Raw genomic sequence first — 9,274 nt, 5'->3', positions numbered from 1 at the left:
TATTAGCTCTGGAATTGCCACAGTTATCCAAGTACGGGTGGAGCGATCAAAGGAACCATAACTGATTTAATGAGCCATTCGCAGTTTCACTGTACCGGCCGTGTGCACTTAGACCTGCATGGCTTAATCTTTGAGACAAGCATATGTTACTGGCAGGATCAACCAGGTAGTAGCCGTAGGAGAGCCTCGCTCTGACCCGGGGTTCACGCGGCGCGGGTCCCGGTTTCCACCCCCCGGGGGGAGTGGGACCGGGGCCACTCTCGTGTGGCTCTCCCCTCTCGTAGGCTGAGGGGCGGCCGGGTGGGCCGTAACCGAGGAAAGGTGCGTTTCGCGGGGCCGGGTGGCCGCGACGGGCCGGGGGCGTCTCCGCCCTCGGTCGCCGAGGCCCTCGCCGGCCGCCGGTGGCGGACCTTCGCGTCTGACGGACCGTCTGAGTCTCCCGCGGAAAGGGTCGGGCGGGCTCCGGAGAGCCCCCCTGGAGGCGAGAGCGCCGGGTCGGGGAGGAACCGACCGCCCATGGCGGCCGACGCGCTAACGTCGGCCGGGCGGAGGCCTGCCCCAGGCGCAGTTCGATTTCCAGAATCTCAGGGCCATGACACACAAAGCGTATCCGGGCGTCACCCCGTAACGGGTCATTAAGGCTGAGACGTGGGCGGCCCTGTCCCGCCCGGGGTTTCGTTTAGCGGCCGACGCCGGTTCGTTTTGCGGCCGAACGACGCCGGTTCGTTTAGCGGCCGAACGAAGCCGGCTCGTTTAACGGCCGAGGCCAGCCGGGTTCGTCCCTTCCTTGGATGATTTACCATTCGTAATAAGAATCGTCACTACCTCAGTGCAGAGGGACTTTTTCGAGGCATTTGTGTCCGCTCGAGAGGCCTCTCGCTGGGCTCGAGAGGTCCTGGGATCCGGTAGCCTATCACCTTGGAGAGTCAGCGAGGTGCTCTTCCCTATATACCCGATGGCACCTGTTCGGGCCACCGTCCCCTGCTGGACGGGGCCCGGCTCTGTACCGCCCCAGACAGAGCGCCTTCGTCGGTCACGAAGGCAGGGTCGTGGACCCTGGAAGCGCACGAGCCACCCGACTCGGCTTCCATAGCGGCTGGCGGCCCTGGCCCGCCCGAGACGAAGCGCCTTCGTCGGTCAGACAGATAGGGTCGAGGACCCTGGAAGTGCGAGAGCCACCCGACTCGACTTCCACGGCGGCCCGGAGGCCGGGCCCGTCCCCGTCCGTGCCCGGGGACGGGGCACCTTCGTCGGTCAAACGCGTTGGTCTTGGACCCTGGAAGTGCACGAGCCACCCGACTCGACTTCCATAGCGGTCGGCGGCCCCGTACCGCCCCAGACAGAGCACCTTCGTCGGTCACGAAGAGAGGGTCTTGGACCCTGGAAGTGCACGAGCCACCCGACTCGACTTCCATAGCGGTCGGCGGCCCTGTCCCGCCCCAGACGATGCACCTTCGTCTGTCACACAGATAGGGTCTTGGACCCTGGAAGCCGTCCCCCTCGACTTCCGTAACGGTCGGCGGCCCTGTCCCGCCGCAGACGGGTCACCACTCCGTCTGTCTGTAGGGTCTTGGACCCTGGAAGCCGCCCCACTCGACTTCCATCGCGGTCGGCGGCCCTGGCCCGCCGCAGACGGGTCGCCACTCCGTCTGTCTGTAGGGTCTTGGACCCTGGAAGCCGCCCCACTCGACTTCCATCGCGGTCGGCGGCCCTGGCCCGCCGCAGACGGGTCGCCACTCCGTCTGTCTGTAGGGTCTTGGACCCCGGAAGCCGCCTCACTCGACTTCCATCGCGGTCGGCGGCCCTGTCCCGCCGCAGACGGTGTGCCACTCCGTCTGTCACACAGATACATAAGGGTGTCTCGGAACCCCGGACGCCGACCGAGACGAAACGCGTGGGGTCGGTGCGCCCGAGAGGGTAGGGTGCCCCGGGGCCGGCCGCTCGCTCCGACCGGCTTCCGGGACTCCTTGACCGCTCGGGAGACCTATCCACGCGCCCGCCCGACCGGCGGCCGGGGGCCCTCGACCGCCACACGCGTACCGACGACCGGGGGGTTTCCGTTTTACGGCCGACGCCGAGATCCTTCGACGGTTCCAACATGGGTTGTTACGCTTTTGTGTTCGCCCGTGTCTGAGCATATATGGTCGGGTCGAACCTTTGAGGCCGTAGCCTGGAGATCCAGGGCGGATCTTATCTCACAACACGTGTGTCTTTGAGGCCGTAGCCTAGATCCAGAGACTTTAGGATCTTTTTAGCAGTTTTAAGGCCGTAGCCTTGATCCAGGGCGGATCTTTTGAGCAGCTTTAAGGCCGTAGCCTTGATCCAGGGCGGATCTTTTCACAGGTTTTAAGCCGAAGCGCCTTGATCCAGGGACTTTTGGATCTTTTTTTGCCGTTTTTAGGCCGTAGCCTTGATCCAGGGCGGATCGTTTTGCGGCCGTAGCCGAGTTCCATCACCCAAGGTAGCTTTAGTTTTTAGGCATTAGCCTTGATGATCCAGGGCGGATCGTTTTGCGGCCGTAGCCGAGTTCCATCACCCAAGGTAGCTTTAGTTTTTAGGCATTAGCCTTGATATGATCCAGGCCGGATCTTTCCGCCTAGGCGGCATGCGGATATGGGTTACCCGTCTTTCGACACTCGCCCGGGGCGCTGCCTCACATCAGACGCCCTTCGTCCGTTCCAACCGTTCCAGTTCTTTTAACGGTTTTTCGTTCATCGCACACCGACGCGCACAGACCTTTCTTGGGATCTGCCGCAGGGAGGGAGGACGCTGGAGGTCCACTTTCGAAGCAACCCATCCCTATATACCCGATGGCACCTGTTCAAACGACCGCCCCTTGAGAGAAGGGGCCCTTCCCGTGGCTCGTCCGGGAGGAGGCGCCCGCGTCGGAAGGCGCCGTAAGGTCGGAGACCCTGGAAGTGCACGAGTCACCCGCTTTTACCTCCAGGCCCTCTGTCGTACTTCTCGTGTCCGCTCACGAGACCTCGTTTCGGCTTTATGGAAGTGCACGAGTCACCCGCTTTTGCCTTTTCTGGAAGTGCACGAGTCACCCGCTTTTGCTTCCAGGCCCTCTGTCGTACTTCTCGTGTCCGCTCACGAGACCTCTCTTCGGCCTGGGGGTGCGCCACGTACACCCCCGCGTCCGCATTCGAGTCACCTCTTCGGGCTCATGAGGTAGGGTCGGTGACCCTGGAAGTCAGAGACTTCCAGGCCTTCTGTCGTACACCCTCGCGTCCGCTCACGAGACCTCTCTTCGGCCTGGGGGTGCGCCACGTACACCCTCCCGCGTCCGCTTTCGAGTCACCCATCTGGGCTACGGAGGTAGGGACGTGTGCCCTGGAAGAACCAGACTTCCAGGAGGGAGGGCCGCCCTGTCAGGCCCGCTTTCGAGTCACCCATCTGGGCTACGGAGGTAGGGACGGGTGCCCTGGAGGAACCAGACTTCCAGGAGGGAGGGCCGCCCTGTCAGGCCCGCTTTCGAGTCACCCATCTGGGCTACGGAGGTAGGGACGGGTGCCCTGGAGGAACCAGACTTCCAGGAGGGAGGGCCGCCCTGTCAGGCCCGCTTTCGAGTCACCCATCTGGGCTACGGAGGTAGGGACGTGTGCCCCGGAGGAACCGGACTTCCAGGAGGGAGGGCCGCCCTGTCAGGCCCGCCTCGGAGTCACCTCTCTGGGCTAAGGAGGCAGGGACGTGTGCCCTGGAGGAACCAGACTTCCAGGAGGGAGGGCCGCCCTGTCAGGCCCGCTTTCGAGTCACCCATCTGGGCTACGGAGGTGGGGACGGGTGCCCTGGAGGAACCAGACTTCCAGGAGGGAGGGCCGCCCTGTCAGGCCCGCCTCGGAGTCACCTCTCTGGGCTAAGGAGGCAGGGACGTGTGCCCTGGAGGAACCAGACTTCCAGGAGGGAGGGCCGCCCTGTCAGGCCCGCTTTCGAGTCACCCATCTGGGCTACGGAGGTGGGGACGGGTGCCCTGGAGGAACCAGACTTCCAGGAGGGAGGGCCGCCCTGTCAGGCCCGCCTCGGAGTCACCTCTCTGGGCTAAGGAGGCAGGGACGTGTGCCCTGGAGGAACCAGACTTCCAGGAGGGAGGGCCGCCCTGTCAGGCCCGCCTCGGAGTCACCTCTCTGGGCTAAGGAGGCAGGGACGTGTGCCCTGGAGGAACCAGACTTCCAGGAGGGAGGGCCGCCCTGTCAGGCCCGCTTTCGAGTCACCCATCTGGGCTACGGAGGTAGGGACGTGTGCCCTGGATGAACCGGACTTCCAGGAGGGAGGGCCGCCCTGTCAGGCCCGCTTTCGAGTCACCCATCCGGGCTACGGAGGTAGGGACGTGTGCCCTGGAGGAACCAGACTTCCAGGAGGGAGGGCCGCCCTGTCAGGCCCGCCTCGGAGTCACCTCTCTGGGCTAAGGAGGCAGGGACGTGTGCCCTGGAGGAACCAGACTTCCAGGAGGGAGGGCCGCCCTGTCAGGCCCGCCTCGGAGTCACCTCTCTGGGCTAAGGAGGCAGGGACGTGTGCCCTGGATGAACCGGACTTCCAGGAGGGAGGGCCGCCCTGTCAGGCCCGCTTTCGAGTCACCCATCTGGGCTACGGAGGTAGGGACGTGTGCCCTGGAGGAACCAGACTTCCAGGAGGGAGGGCCGCCCTGTCAGGCCCGCCTCGGAGTCACCTCTCTGGGCTAAGGAGGCAGGGACGTGTGCCCTGGATGAACCGGACTTCCAGGAGGGAGGGCCGCCCTGTCAGGCCCGCTTTCGAGTCACCCATCTGGGCTACGGAGGTAGGGACGTGTGCCCTGGAGGAACCAGACTTCCAGGAGGGAGGGCCGCCCTGTCAGGCCCGCCTCGGAGTCACCTCTCTGGGCTAAGGAGGCAGGGACGTGTGCCCTGGAGGAACCGGACTTCCAGGAGGGAGGGCCGCCCTGTCAGGCCCGCTTTCGAGTCACCCATCTGGGCTACGGAGGTAGGGACGTGTGCCCCGGAGGAACCAGACTTCCAGGAGGGAGGGCCGCCCTGTCAGGCCCGCCTCGGAGTCACCTCTCTGGGCTAAGGAGGCAGGGACGTGTGCCCTGGAGGAACCGGACTTCCAGGAGGGAGGGCCGCCCTGTCAGGCCCGCTTTCGAGTCACCCATCTGGGCTACGGAGGTAGGGACGGGTGCCCCGGAGGAACCAGACTTCCAGGAGGGAGGGCCGCCCTGTCAGGCCCGCCTCGGAGTCACCTCTCTGGGCTAAGGAGGCAGGGACGTGTGCCCTGGAGGAACCGGACTTCCAGGAGGGAGGGCCGCCCTGTCAGGCCCGCTATCGAGTCACCCATCTGGGCTACGGAGGTGGGGACGTGTGCCCTGGAGGAACCAGACTTCCAGGAGGGAGGGCCGCCCTGTCAGGCCCGCCTCGGAGTCACCTCTCTGGGCTACGGAGGTAGGGACGTGTGCCCTGGAGGAACCGGACTTCCAGGAGGGAGGGCCGCCCTGTCAGGCCCGCCTCGGAGGCCTCCCCTCGGGCAGGGGAGGCAGGGTCGGGGACCCTGGAGGAACCGGACTTCCAGGAGGGAGGGCCGCCCTGTCAGGCCCGCCTCGGAGGCCTCCCCTCGGGCAGGGGAGGCAGGGTCGGGGACCCTGGAGGTGCCGGACCTCCAGGGGGACGGAGGCCGAACCCGTGGCCGGGGAGGGTGAGCCTTGCCGGGCTAGGCTCGCGCGGGTTCGAAGGCCTGGTTCGAGAGGACCCCTTCCCCTATATACCCGATGGCACCTGTTCACACTACTGCCCTTTCGAGAGGGGACCCCGACCGGTCCGCGGCCGGGACGGCGCACCTCGGTCGGCCTCGGCGAGTGGGTCGGGGTGCCTGGAGGTGCGCGAGCGGCCCGCCTGGAAGTGCGCGAGCCACCCGACTCTGGCGGCCGGCGCCCCCGGGCCCGTGCCCGCGGCCGACTCGTCTGACCCGGCATCGTCAAGGTCACCAATACCACGGAGCGTCTACGACGCCCCGTTTCCGAGATATCGGCCAATGAACTGCCGGGCGCCGTATCTCGGCCGGGGAAGGTCCTACGGACTCGGGGCCGGGCTCGTCGGAAAGGTCTCGCCCGGGGCTTTCCGACGAGACCGGCCGCGGGTCCGTGCGACCCCGGGGGCCCGAGATACTTCCGGTCGAAAATTCGAATTTCGTTACCGCGCTGCTCCGGCGCCCCGGGTCCGGGGCCTTCGCCCTTCGGGTGGGTGGCTCCTCCGCGGGGGGCCTTTCGAACGAGCCCACCCGCGCGTCGCTAGCCCTTTCCGGGGCCGAGATACGGCCTACCCCCGCGGGATTTTCCCACGGCCGTTTCTCGGGCGCCTCGGGTCCGGGGCCTTCGCCCTTCGGGTCGGTCGCTATGCCGGAGGGGAGCTTTCGAACGAGCCCTCCCTCGAGTCTCTGGCCCTTTCCCGGGCCGAGATACGGGCGGGTGGTCGCGGAATTTTCGCTCGTCCGGGGCTCCGGCGCCCCTAGCGTCCGCCTCGGAGGTCGCCCGGACGCGCGGCCGGTCTCGTTCGAAAGGTCCGTCCCGGGGCTTTCCGACGAGCCCGGCCTCGGGTCCGTGCGACCCCGCCCGCCGGAGATACGTCCGGTCGAAGCTCGCGGAAATTCCCGCGGCCGTATCTCGGGCGCCTCGGGTCCGGGGCCTTCGCCCTTTGGGTCGGTCGCTCCGCCGGAGGGGGCCTTTCGAACGAGCCTACCCGCGAGCCTCTAGCCCCTTCCCCGGCCGAGATACGGCGGTCTGTGCCCGGATTTTCCCACGGCCGTTTCTCGGGCGCCTCGGGTCCGGGGCCTTCGCCCTTCGGGTCGGTCGCTATGCCGGAGGGGAGCTTTCGAACGAGCCTACCCGCGAGCCTCTAGCCCTTTCCCCGGCCGAGATACGGCGGTCTGTGCCCGGATTTTCCCACGGCCGTTTCTCGGGCGCCTCGGGTCCGGGGCCTTCGCCCTTCGGGTCGGTCGCTATGCCGGAGGGGGGCTTTCGAACGAGCCTACCCGCGAGCCTCTAGCCCTTTCCCCGGCCGAGATACGGCGGTCCCTCCCCGGATTTTCCCACGGCCGTTTCTCGGGCGCCTCGGGTCCGGGGCCTTCGCCCTTCGGGTCGGTCGCTATGCCGGAGGGGAGCTTTCGAACGAGCCTACCCGCGAGCCTCTAGCCCTTTCCCCGGCCGAGATACGGCGGTCTGTGCCCGGATTTTCCCACGGCCGTTTCTCGGGCGCCTCGGGTCCGGGGCCTTCGCCCTTCGGGTCGGTCGCTATGCCGGAGGGGGGCTTTCGAACGAGCCTACCCGCGAGCCTCTAGCCCTTTCCCCGGCCGAGATACGGCGGTCCCTCCCCGGATTTTCCCACGGCCGTTTCTCGGGCGCCTCGGGTCCGGGGCCTTCGCCCTTCGGGTCGGTCGCTATGCCGGAGGGGAGCTTTCGAACGAGCCTACCCGCGAGCCTCTAGCCCTTTCCCCGGCCGAGATACGGCGGTCTGTGCCCGGATTTTCCCACGGCCGTTTCTCGGGCGCCTCGGGTCCGGGGCCTTCGCCCTTCGGGTCGGTCGCTATGCCGGAGGGGGGCTTTCGAACGAGCCTACCCGCGAGCCTCTAGCCCTTTCCCCGGCCGAGATACGGCGGTCCCTCCCCGGATTTTCCCACGGCCGCAGCACGGGCGCCTTTGCTCGGATCGACTCGCCCTTTGGGTCGGTCGCTCCACGCGAGGGGACCTTTCGAACGAGCCTACCCGCGAGCCTCTAGCCCTTTCCCCGGCCGAGATACGGCGGTCCCTCCCCGGATTTTCCCACGGCCGCAGCTCGGGCGCCCTTGCTCGGATCGACTCGCCCTTCGGGTCGGTTGCTCTACCGGAGCGGCCCTATCCAACGAGCCAACCCGCTTCTCTCTAACCCTAAGCCCGGCCGAGATACGGCGGTCCCTCCGCGGATTTTCCCACGGCCGCAGCTCGGGCGCCTTTGCTCGGATCGACTCGCCCTTTGGGTCGGTTGCTCTACCGGAGCGGCCCTATCCAACGAGCCAACCCTCGTCTCTCTAACCCTAAGCCCGGCCGAGATACGGCGGTCCCTCCGCGGATTTTCCCACGGCCGCAGCTCGGGCGCCTTTGCTCGGATGAACTCGCCCTTTGGGTCGGTTGCTCTACCCGAGCGGACCTTTCCAACGAGCCAACCCTCGTCTCTCTAACCCCAAGCCCGGCCGAGATACGGGGTACCACCGCCTGACCTTTAAACGGCCGTAACTCGGGCGCCTTTGCTCGGATCGACTCGCCCTTTGGGTCGGTTGCTCTACCGGAGCGGCCCTATCCAACGAGCCAACCCTCGTCTCTCTAACCCTAAGCCCGGCCGAGATACGGGGTACCACCGCCTGACCTTTAAACGGCCGTAACTCGGGCGCCTTTGCTCGGATCGACTCGCCCTTTGGGTCGGTTGCTCCACCCGAGGGGACCTTTCCAACGAGCCAACCCTCGTCTCTCTAACCCTAAGCCCGGCCGAGATACGGGGTACCACCGCCTGACCTTTAAACGGCCGTAACTCGGGCGCATTTGCTCGGATCGACTCGCCCTTTGGGTCGGTTGCTCCACCCGAGGGGACCTTTCCAACGAGCCAACCCTCGTCTCTCTAACCCTAAGCCCGGCCGAGATACGGGGTACCACCGCCTGACCTTTAAACGGCCGTAACTCGGGCGCATTTGCTCGGATCGACTCGCCCTTTGGGTCGGTTGCTCTACCCGAGGGGACCTTTCGAACGAGCCTACCCGCTTCTCCCTAACCCCAAGCCCGGCCGAGATACGGCGGTCCCTCCGCGGATTTTCCCACGGCCGCAGCTCGGACGCCCTTGCTCGGATCGACTCGCCCTTTGGGTCGGTTGCTCTACCGGAGCGGCCCTTTCCAACGAGCCAACCCTCGTCTCTCTAACCCTAAGCCCGGCCGAGATACGGGGCACCACCGCCTGACCTTTAAACGCCCGTAGCTCCGGCGCACAAAGTCCCAGGACTTCGCCCTTTGGGTCGGTTGCTCCACCGGAGGGGACCTTTCCAACGAGCCAACCCTCGTCTCTCTAACCCTAAGCCCGGCCGAGATACGGGGTACCACCGCCTGACCTTTAAACGGCCGTAACTCGGGCGCCTTTGCTCGGATCGACTCGCCCTTTGGGTCGGTTGCTCCACCCGAGGGGACCTTTCGAACGAGCCTACCCGCTTCTCCCTAACCCCAAGCCCGGCCGAGATACGGCGGTCCCTCCGCGGATTTTCCCACGGCCGCAGCTCGGACGCCCTTGCTCGG

Source organism: Paramisgurnus dabryanus, unplaced genomic scaffold (genome assembly GCF_030506205.2).
Source record: "Paramisgurnus dabryanus unplaced genomic scaffold, PD_genome_1.1 h2tg000283l_1_34311__unordered_in_group6, whole genome shotgun sequence".
NCBI lineage: Eukaryota > Metazoa > Chordata > Actinopteri > Cypriniformes > Cobitidae > Paramisgurnus > Paramisgurnus dabryanus.
This window is presented reverse-complemented; position numbering follows the sequence as displayed.